The sequence below is a fragment of the Phyllobates terribilis genome, unplaced genomic scaffold, assembly GCF_046119375.1.
Source record: "Phyllobates terribilis strain yellow unplaced genomic scaffold, ASM4611937v1 Scaffold_7__3_contigs__length_470593459, whole genome shotgun sequence".
Taxonomy (NCBI): domain Eukaryota; kingdom Metazoa; phylum Chordata; class Amphibia; order Anura; family Dendrobatidae; genus Phyllobates; species Phyllobates terribilis.
This window is the reverse complement of record NW_027362767.1, coordinates 385,954,599-385,964,390: the sequence shown is the minus strand read 5'-3', so window position 1 is coordinate 385,964,390 and position 9,792 is coordinate 385,954,599. Positions and strand designations below refer to the sequence as shown.

At 41.4% G+C, this 9,792-nt stretch overlaps 1 long non-coding RNA gene across 2 annotated transcripts; it reads right to left on the bottom strand.

The window, feature by feature from the left end:
• Positions 1–960: 960 nt before the first annotated feature.
• On the bottom strand, positions 961–7,873 carry LOC141154926 (uncharacterized). 2 transcript variants are annotated; one of them, XR_012247494.1, is made up of 5 exons: positions 7,720–7,873; positions 3,503–3,594; positions 3,115–3,198; positions 1,388–2,981; positions 961–1,214 (listed from the first exon to the last, which is right to left on the bottom strand). It is a non-coding gene; the product is annotated as an uncharacterized lncRNA (long non-coding RNA). The 2 variants fall into 2 exon arrangements; XR_012247495.1 differs by having other exon boundaries at positions 3,127–3,198.
• Positions 7,874–9,792: the final 1,919 nt, after the last annotated feature.

Sequence of the window (9,792 nt, the reverse complement as noted above, 5' to 3'; positions counted from 1 at the left end):
ACAAACTGATCACTTGCTTGCAGAGAGATGCGTTACCTTGATAGCACAGACTGAGGCGTGTACACCAAAGAACAGTCACAAGAAGTTGTTAATCTGGAGTCTTGCTTGCAGAATGATAGGAGTGAACTACACCTAGATAAAATGGATAGAGCTTGAAAATAGCATTGATAGAATGGAAGTCAGGAGTGCCAGAGGAAATTAACCCAAATAGAAACAGAAGCTTTACAAAAAAAAAAAAAAAAAAAGTGGAAGCTCTGCACAATGCTCTGTAAATATTCATGCACATATGGGTGCATGAGCCAGCCTTAAGACTAGGGCTACTTTGGCTGTGACACCTGGTACATGACCAAGGTTCACTCAGAAGAAGAATTTTGCAGCGCAATACAAGTCAATGGGGTTGACTTTCGTGTGACTTAGTTGTCGAGTACTCTCAGAGGTCACAATGCAACCCCATTTACTTTTGTGCTATGATGTAGCCTCGACCGAATGAACCTTGGTCCCACGACAAGTGTTACATCCAAAGTTGCCATACAGCCCTAACCTAAAAGGGCCTTGGGTGATGACATGTATGGTGCTTACTAGCAAAGTGAGCCAGCCATAAGGGAAGGCATTAAGATTCAGTGCTGGAGCCAGGACAATTGAAGAACATGGAGACCTGACGAATCTTAGTTATGGCGATAACCAAAAAGTTAAAAAAAAATTATATATCACTTTATTTTTACTTCCCCATAGGGGACTTGAACCTGTGATCATTTGATTAATTATTGTTTGTACTAAATACTACAAAGTATTGAAATATTTAAGAAATCTACACAACACAATTACCTGTTAAAACATTTTTTATTAAAAACAAAGCAATAAAAATACACATCTAATATCCCAATAATTAGGACATCCCCCCCCCCCCCCCTAAATGTTATGTCAGTTCAAGGACAAACATACCATCACTCACGCTATATTAAACATAAGGAAAAAAAAAAAAGGAAAAAAAAAAAAAAAAAAAAAAAAAAAGAGTAAATAAAAAATAAGTTTAGACACAGCCATTGGCACCATTTTTCTAATAAAATTTATGTGGCAATTCTTGATGTATAAATTAAGTTCTGTGTTGGGGTATTGTGCACAGAAATCCCAGATCCAGGCATGAATCCACATTGCTCTTCTCAGCATCAGTCAGTAGTTGTATCTCTGAAATCACCACCTAGGATCTTAAATCACTAACAAGAGAGAACATTAAAAGCAATATTCCCATCTTCATAAATGGATAAAGCTTGCAAGTACAAGCAATTTTTTGATTTACTGCTTATAAAAATGTATTAATTCTTGAAGACGGTCCACCGTTGCTAGTCAGCAAAAAAAAAAAAAAAAAAAAAAAAAATGCAGTGCTTACAAGCTCTTTTCTTTTGCTCTTGTAAGCACAGCAGTGGTCAGTCTCCAAGGGAATGAACTGTAAACAAGAGAAAACAGTTAAATATGGCAAGAACGGCTACAAATTTTAACAAGCAGTAAATTGCAAACGTGCTTGTTTTTTTACCAGCACTATCCAAAAATATGCTTCACTGAAGAGGTTTTGATTGGATCTATGTTTTTGAAGAAGATGACTGTTCATGATCTATTCCCTTTGGATAGGTCATTAATATTTGATCAGTCTGACACTGGGCACCACCAGGAATCAGTTATCAGATCCAGTGGTGGCTGGATGTAAACAGTGAACAATGTGAGTACAACAGATCAACTCCTATCCTCTTGAAACAGAGCTCATCTGCAGTACCCAGCAGCAGCCACTACACATTGCATGGCGCTGTGCTCAATCGGTTCAAGGTTTACAGCCAGCCGCCATAGGACCTGATAACAGCAGATTGGTGGAGGAAATCAAGTAGCATCCCCACATGCCAATTGTACACGCTTCCCAGCAGGCAAGTATCGTTTATTAAATGAGCACACATGCAGAATATGTGCTGATCATGCACACATCCATAATGACAGGTATGATTTGTAGCTGGAAGAAGTCAACATGGTGGGCTGGACGGAGAATAAAAAGTGACTCCAATCCAAGAGAACAGTCAAAACTTTCATTATGGTGTATAAATTATTTATTCATCTCACTTATATAAAGCCATTAATTCCACAGCGTTTTACAGACACTGTCCCCATTAGGGCTCACGGTCTAGTTTCCCCCATCAGTATATTTTTGTAGTGTTGGAGGAAACCCATACTTTTTGCAGATGTTGTCTTTGGTGGGATTTGAACCCTGGACCCCAGTGCTGCAAAGCAGCAGTGCTAACAACCAAATAGCCAGCTCTCATCTCCTGATTTGAAGTGAGCATTGCATAGTCACTGTAAGGCTATGTTCACACATTGTGTTTAAGCAAGTTTTCTGCTGTGTTTTACAGTACCAGCAAAGTCTGAGATTCCAGAAATCTCATGCACACACCTTGTTTTTTGCTTGATCCGTATTTTGCAGAATAGAGCATGTCACTTTCAGAGAGTTTTTCACCCATTGTAAGTAAGAGGTTGTGAAAAAACCCGCATAGTGTGAACATAGCTGTCAGGTTTTGCTGCGTTTTAGTAGAGCAGTATGTGAAACTCATTTTTTTGTGATTTTACCATCTTGTCTCCTGAGATGGTAGTTTGGATAGTACAGTTTAATTAAATTAGTGATGTGTAGACAGTAAACAGTGGCTGAGCTAGGTGTGAGATTGAACAATACCTGTGGCCCACGGAGGTGTGAAACTGAAGAATCTGAGAAACTCCATGGCAGACCATACCATAGTGTGAAAATAGTGTCCTAAAAGCGCAATGCACTGCCAGTGTCATAGGTAAACCATTCCTGAACAATTCACCTCCCCCCCACTGTTACATTCAAAATTCTGGTTAATATAGTTTCACATATGTCTTGCATTGTTGACCTGTGCTCATGCTTCTGCGGTGGAAGTAAAGCTGAACTTTACGGGACACACACAGTAAGAGATCAGGTTTTGCGGCTGAAAAAAAAAAAAAAAAAAAAATGTAATGTGTGAACATAGCCTAAGACCCCCAGAGTGCCCAACAATCTTGCCATAGATCCCTGGAGTTTAATGGAATCTAGAACATGTGTCTGATGAAACACAGACTAACCCAAACAGTTACCAGTCCACAGGGCCAGGGCGGTTCAAGTCGTGCAGCGATATCATCCAAAGATCACATTCCCAAATCTGCTGCCTGAGGAAGAACAGAGAGTCATTCTACAGACAAGACATTACAAATTAGACAGTAGCCATGCATCTCCAAAGCAGAACATATATGGTGTATTATCTGCAGTTGTGTACACACATTGTGGTTACTGTAGGGGTCCTATTCAGCCAGATCCAGCATCCTCTTGCTGGGCAGCAGTGATAAGACCCCAGTTCTTATTTGCACCCTCGTCACCTCCTTGCAAATTAAATTCTCGCAAGAAGGTAATTAAGATGCAAGCGATTATTCTGCACAAGCCTAGCATCAGGCATAGCTGGCACATGTCACTCACCTATTTGTTTTGGGGTGACCCCACTCATACAGCTTGCATTGTTTCTTCAGCTAAATGCAGCCTCAGGTCACTGCCATGGAGAGGATGGGACTCTAAGGAGACAGCAAATGTGAACTAGAACCAATCGTAATTCAGACAAAACAATAAACTCCAGAAGTCCATTAAATCTATATTTACAAGGTTCAGGGAGATGCATCGGCCATGCAATGCATCCCGAGAAATAAAGTATCCAAAATAGCCTCTTAAGCGAGAAAGAGGCCAGAAACTATAGTGCCACCTATTGGAGGTCGGTAGCAACCCTAAAAGTCAATATCGACCCTTTAAAGGGCCTTGTCACATGACATGATACAGCCAAATGTATCAAGGTTCTCACCCTCTCATCAGTGCAAAGTTGGAGCCAGGTTCTCTCATTACAAACATTCCTAAAGCCCACCACATAGGATATACCTGCAGCAAAAAGCCACAACTTGCTGTCCAACAACCCCACCAAAAATGAAGGAAAGCCCCACTTATTTCTAAAATGAGAGGTTAGCCAAGGAATTAGTTAAAATGACTGCCCCCATTGAGACTACATGTCCAAAATAATGAGAATAAATCTCAAGTCCCTCCTCCCACCTCACCATGACTGCTGAACTGATGCAAAGTGACCCATGTTGCTGACAAATGTTTAGTAGGAAAATCTGAGGACCGGTCACCTCCGCTGACATCTCTGCTCTAGTAGATACTTTTATTACAAGTGAAACAATTCGGAATCATCTTCATAATTCTGCAATGTGCCGTTCTTGTTATTCCTCCTAATATTATATATATATATATATATATATATATATATATATATATATATATATATATATATATATATATATATATATATATATATATATATATATATATATATATATATATATATATATATATATATACACACATACATGGAATGCAGAAAAATCCAGCTCACAAAGTCAAAAAAAAAGTGCATTTTATTTTCCAAGGTACATGAAGCAAAGATTAAAATTGTATGTTCACAAAAAAAATTTATATATATATTTTTTTTTTTTTTCAGGCATCTTTTGATGCATTTCAAGCAGCAAGCCATCTTTGTCCTTGTGAACACACAATTTTAAATCTTTGCTTCATGTACCTTGGAAAATAAAATGAACTTTTTGGACTTTGTGAGCTGGATTTTTCTGTTTTCTCCATTGGATTTTGTGCCCTGCCCAGGTGCTATCCGTGCTCCAGAAGTGTAGAACTGCAGGTGGTGAGCTCGATTTACTTCTATGTTTTATATATGACTATATAAAGTTTACATATTTTATAGTATTAACAATATATATTTTTTGGCAATTTATTATCCCGATTTTACTCCAACAGCATTTCCTGATGGAGGAGCTATAGTTAGTGCTCTGTCGTCTTTGCAGATTACGGATATCCCAGCACTATATTTAGTGCCGCAGGTAGTCGGTGCTATCTGGTGACTTCAGGGAGGGGACGCACAGCAGGATATCCTCATTGGTGAGCTTCAGACCTTGCTGACCGAGTTGCATAAACACAGCCCCCCTTACAATGAAATATACATGCATGTATGAGATGCGTCAGCAGACACCTATACACGGTATTGTACAGCCGTGCAGACCTAACCTTGAGAGTGAGCACTTTTTTTGTGGTGGATGAACAGAGGACTTGTGCAAACAGAAGAAAAGATTTGCGATGACATCAGATGTACACTGACATCACGTGTACCAAGCCGTGACAGCCTGGATCACTGAAGAGACCCCTAATCACAAAAAAAAAAAAAACAAAAAAAAAAAAACACACAATAGACGGAATATGCCATAGATGTCCCACATGTGACAACCTCTTAAACAATGGGGCAGTAATACTAATGTGGGAACACTATTACAGCATAGGGTCTAAAAGGATTAAAGGAATTGGGGTGATAATTTTCACTTTGTCAAACGGCACATAGGCCTAACAGGGAAGTGTGCTTTCAGTTCAAGCAACAATGGCAGGAGTGATGCAAAAGCAAGGAAAGAATGTTCCAGTTCCTATAGTGCTGGCAGAATGCTAATAAAGGGAACTGCCCAGAGGAAAAGTGAATTGGAAAGTTACAAAGCATCAGACTTGGGACAGATTCTGGACATATTGCAACAAAATCAGTTTTACTTTGTTATTGGAGGAGGGGCAATAAGACTATACTTCTGTAAAGGCTTTAATAGTACCACCTTGTATTTCAGAGATACATACAGGAACCCTATACAAATACTGTAAACAAGTACTGGATATAAAGGGGAACAGGGGACAAACTGGAGGAATTCTGGGTCACATGGTGACAATGACAAGGGACCATCGAAAGCTGAGATCTCAGGAATTCAGTGTGGGCCCTGAGAAGGGCAGAGTAGGCAGCCGGGTACAAATGTGGACGTGTGCAGAGCAGAATAGTGCAGAGCTCAGCAAGAAGCAATGTGATCACTGCACAGATACACTATGTATCAGCATTACTGACAGAACCGGGCCCTGGTGTGCGCACCCCACATCGCATACACCAAGAGCAGCCTATAGACAAGCAGTGTATACCCAGGGGGCCTGCAATGGCATTCCTAATCCATGGACAGAAGCAAATCACACATACCCCTAGTATGGAGCCATACAGCCTTCAGGTGCTGCTGCTTGTACGGGTGGAGCCCTTCTTCCCTAAAAGCAATGCTCCCTACATCAATCATGTGACAAACTGTAGCGTCTGCCATATAATACATAAACGGTTTTATCTGTAAGCAGCCTGTATAACAAAGCAGATCAGAATAGGCACGACAGTGCTGCCACCTAGTGGCCCGATTGCAACATTTCATCAGTGTGACCATACATTCACAGGGGTGGTACTGATGCAGCAGTGCCAGACCACAGCCATCAACATTAGTGATTGGATCTTTTCTGCATTATTAATATTGCCCCTTTGTAGGTAGCACTCGCACCCTCCCCATTGACTTCTCATTTTTTGAGTAGTCAGAATAGGTGCAATACTGGAATAAAAAGTAAAAGTGTGAGTGGTAACCGTCCACAGGTTACAACCTAGCAAACCCCTTTATGGCACATTATATTGGAAAACACACAGACTGTAAGGTAATATGTAGAATGGGGATAAGCTGTAATACCAGAGGCGGCCACTGATAAAAGTGGCACACCGAGAAGCCTTTCATATTTTCACACACACAAAGCTTGGAGCCAATTCAAGGCTTTTATGCCAAAAAAAAAGTAGTGTAAAGGCTTTGAAAATTGGAGTTATGCAAAACTTTAGCGGATTGTGGTGCTGTCAGTTGGAATCAGTGGAGCTGCACAGAGACGGCACTACCTCACTTGGACAACTCAACCGAAGAGTAAAGATTTATACGACAGAAATATTACTCCAATCCCTGGCTGGAGTAGCATTTCTTGTGTGGTGCAAGAAGGCTCACACCACTCAAGACACACTGAATTAAGTGGCGTTCACCTCTTAATGAATTTGGTGCCTTATAGTAAAGCAGTGCAAGTGATCAATGGGAGAGTCTAAAAAGGACTTTTTATTTTAGACTAACTATGGGCCTAAAAACTAAACAGGCAGGTAGATGCCAACTACCTGCCTGTTCTACCCAGAGTAGTTATTGACCAATCTTACCAACAATTCAGCTGCTCTGCAGCTCTTCCTCTTCCAGGTTGGCTGTTGACAGGGCGTGACTGTCACCGTCATGCTGATTGACAGCCAGCTCCCCACAGTAAGGCAGCGGGGAGCCAGCTGTCAATCAGCAGTCATGCCTCAACAAAAGAGCAGAGCAGAGAGGGAGGGGTGGGAGAAGCCTCTGTCCACTCGACATGACGTCAGCAGAATCGCCAGAAGATCAGTGTCGGGCACAGCAGGTCGGCAGATAGCAATTACCTACCTGTTAAAGAATAAAGGGGGAGCATTTAGAGGGGGTGGGGGTCTAACTAGACCCCCAGTACAGGTATGAGTGGCGCAGGGGCCACAACCCCCTTAGGCATCATAGCTATATTGCATTTGGTGGTTTAGCTGCCATGAAAAAAAAAATTTGCATCCAATGAGGGGCTCGGTGCCCCCTTATGGTGCAGAAGGGCTCAGTGCACTGACACCCCACAATCTGAGCTGCCATTTTTTGATTGACAGCTCTTCGCTCACTGAGCAGCACCTCTCTGCCCCTCACTACGTGTCCCTCAGCCCCAGTCATCACCTCCGCGCCGCTGACACTCACACACCGCCTCCTCCTGCATCTTCTGCCCCGAGGGGTGTCCGCCTCGGAAGACGTCCTTGCCCGCAATACTCCTCACATAGCAGGCAACGCCCTTAATCAACGTAATTGATACCCGCTCTGGCCAATAGGAAGCCAGGAATACACGTGACGTCATCAGGAATCAGTACAGCTCCCACCTGTCACGGCCCGTCACCCGGAGAACGCCCAATGCGTCAACAAGCAGTGCGCATGCGTCCGCACTCCTCTGCTGTCCAACACGCATGCGCGTGTGATCTATAATTGTCGCTGGCTCGGTTCTAGAATGGTCCCAGTTATAAATAGAGCAGAGAGGGTCATGCTGATGATGACAGGGCAGCCTCTAGTAATATCACAGAGTAATATCACATACATCATTCTTTTTTTTGTTTGCACCAGTTTACGGGTTCTTCACTAGGAACCTTGCAGGGATCGCGAATCACAGTGGTATTGAAAGCGAAAATCTGATGCGTTTTGGCTGGTTTACCCTGATTCTGCGCTATAAGACTTGAAAAACAACCAAAAAAATGTTTGTGGAACAAAAAAAATCCATTAAAGAAATTCCGGTATCTTTTACATACATATTATGCAGTTTAAAGGGGTACTCCCATCTTTAGAGATGGATATCGTCGGACAGAGCTTGGAAAAAAAACAAACACATTTGCAATTTATTCCTTGTTAAAATTTGCAGCCAATCTTGAGATATTAACACTTTTGTTTACCGCTCGTTGCCTAGGAGACCGACCACCGCTGCTGTCTAGTTAGCCATGCGCTAAAGCAATGGTCACAATTAAGAGGTTACATTATGTTCCAGCAATCCTGGTTGACTTCAAAACTGTGCTTGCAAGCTCAACAGAAAGGAGCTTGTAAGCACTGAGCACGTTCTGCTGTCTACCAGCGGTGGTCGGTCTACAAGGCAACAAGTTGAGCAAAAGTGTTAATATCTCAAAAACCGCTGCAAAGTTTAACAAGCAGTAAATTGCAAAAGTGCTTGTTTTTACACGCTCTATCCAACAATAAACATTTAGGAAGATGAGAATAACCCTTTAACTCCTGGTATGTCCAAAGTCGGGTGCGGGTACCACTTAAACATCTCTAGTCTATCAGTCTATCACAAGTATTTAAGTAGTGAGATCCATGGCAGGGGTCCTTTTCAAAGCCGACCATCACCTCTGCCACACAATCTCGGACTCCTGATGACTTGCTATGGTATCAGCGGGCTTACTGAAGGCCCCCCGTTGCCTCTTTTTTGTACTCCTATGAAGCCTAGCTCGTCGCCGGGCTTTCTAAGAGATTATTAATTTCACAGGATATTGCAATACTCATGTCCAGTCTATGGTACAAGCGATGAAATTTGGGAAAAATAGTAAAATAGTGTTTTAAAACAATTGAAAAAATAAAAAAGAACACAAAATCATCGAATTAGAATCCTCCCTTTACCAAATATAAGAATAAAAATAAATATATATCGCCGTGCCTAAAGTCCCATCTAACAAAATAATAATTAAACCCCCTAGGGTAAGATAAAATAATAGAACCATCAGTATTGCCATTTATCGCCTGCCGCAAACCTCCCCGAAAATGACCCAAAAAGCGACCAAAACATTATGTACCGCAAAATGGTATCAATAAAAACCACCGATCGGCAAACAAAAAAACAAGCTCCATCGACGAAGCAGAAAATGGCAACAACAAAAAATATATGTATGTTAGGTATCGCTGAAAAAGTCCTAACCTGGAGAATCATGATGTCGGCTCATTTTTATCGCACCGTTAACACCATAATAACAAAGCACAAAAAAATCAATAGCAGAATTTTTATTTGCACCAATTAACCACGCGTGAAAATTATTCAAGTTTTTCAGTACATTACAGCGTAAATAAAACAAATCAAGTTATGTATTTTGAAAGCGTGGCGAGGGGGGAAGGCGATTGAAAGATTGAAAGCACAAAGATTAATATTTGCCGGCTTGCAAGGGGTTAAAACAATAGAAAAAAAAACAACAATGGGGCAGATTTAGTAATTCTGTCTAATAT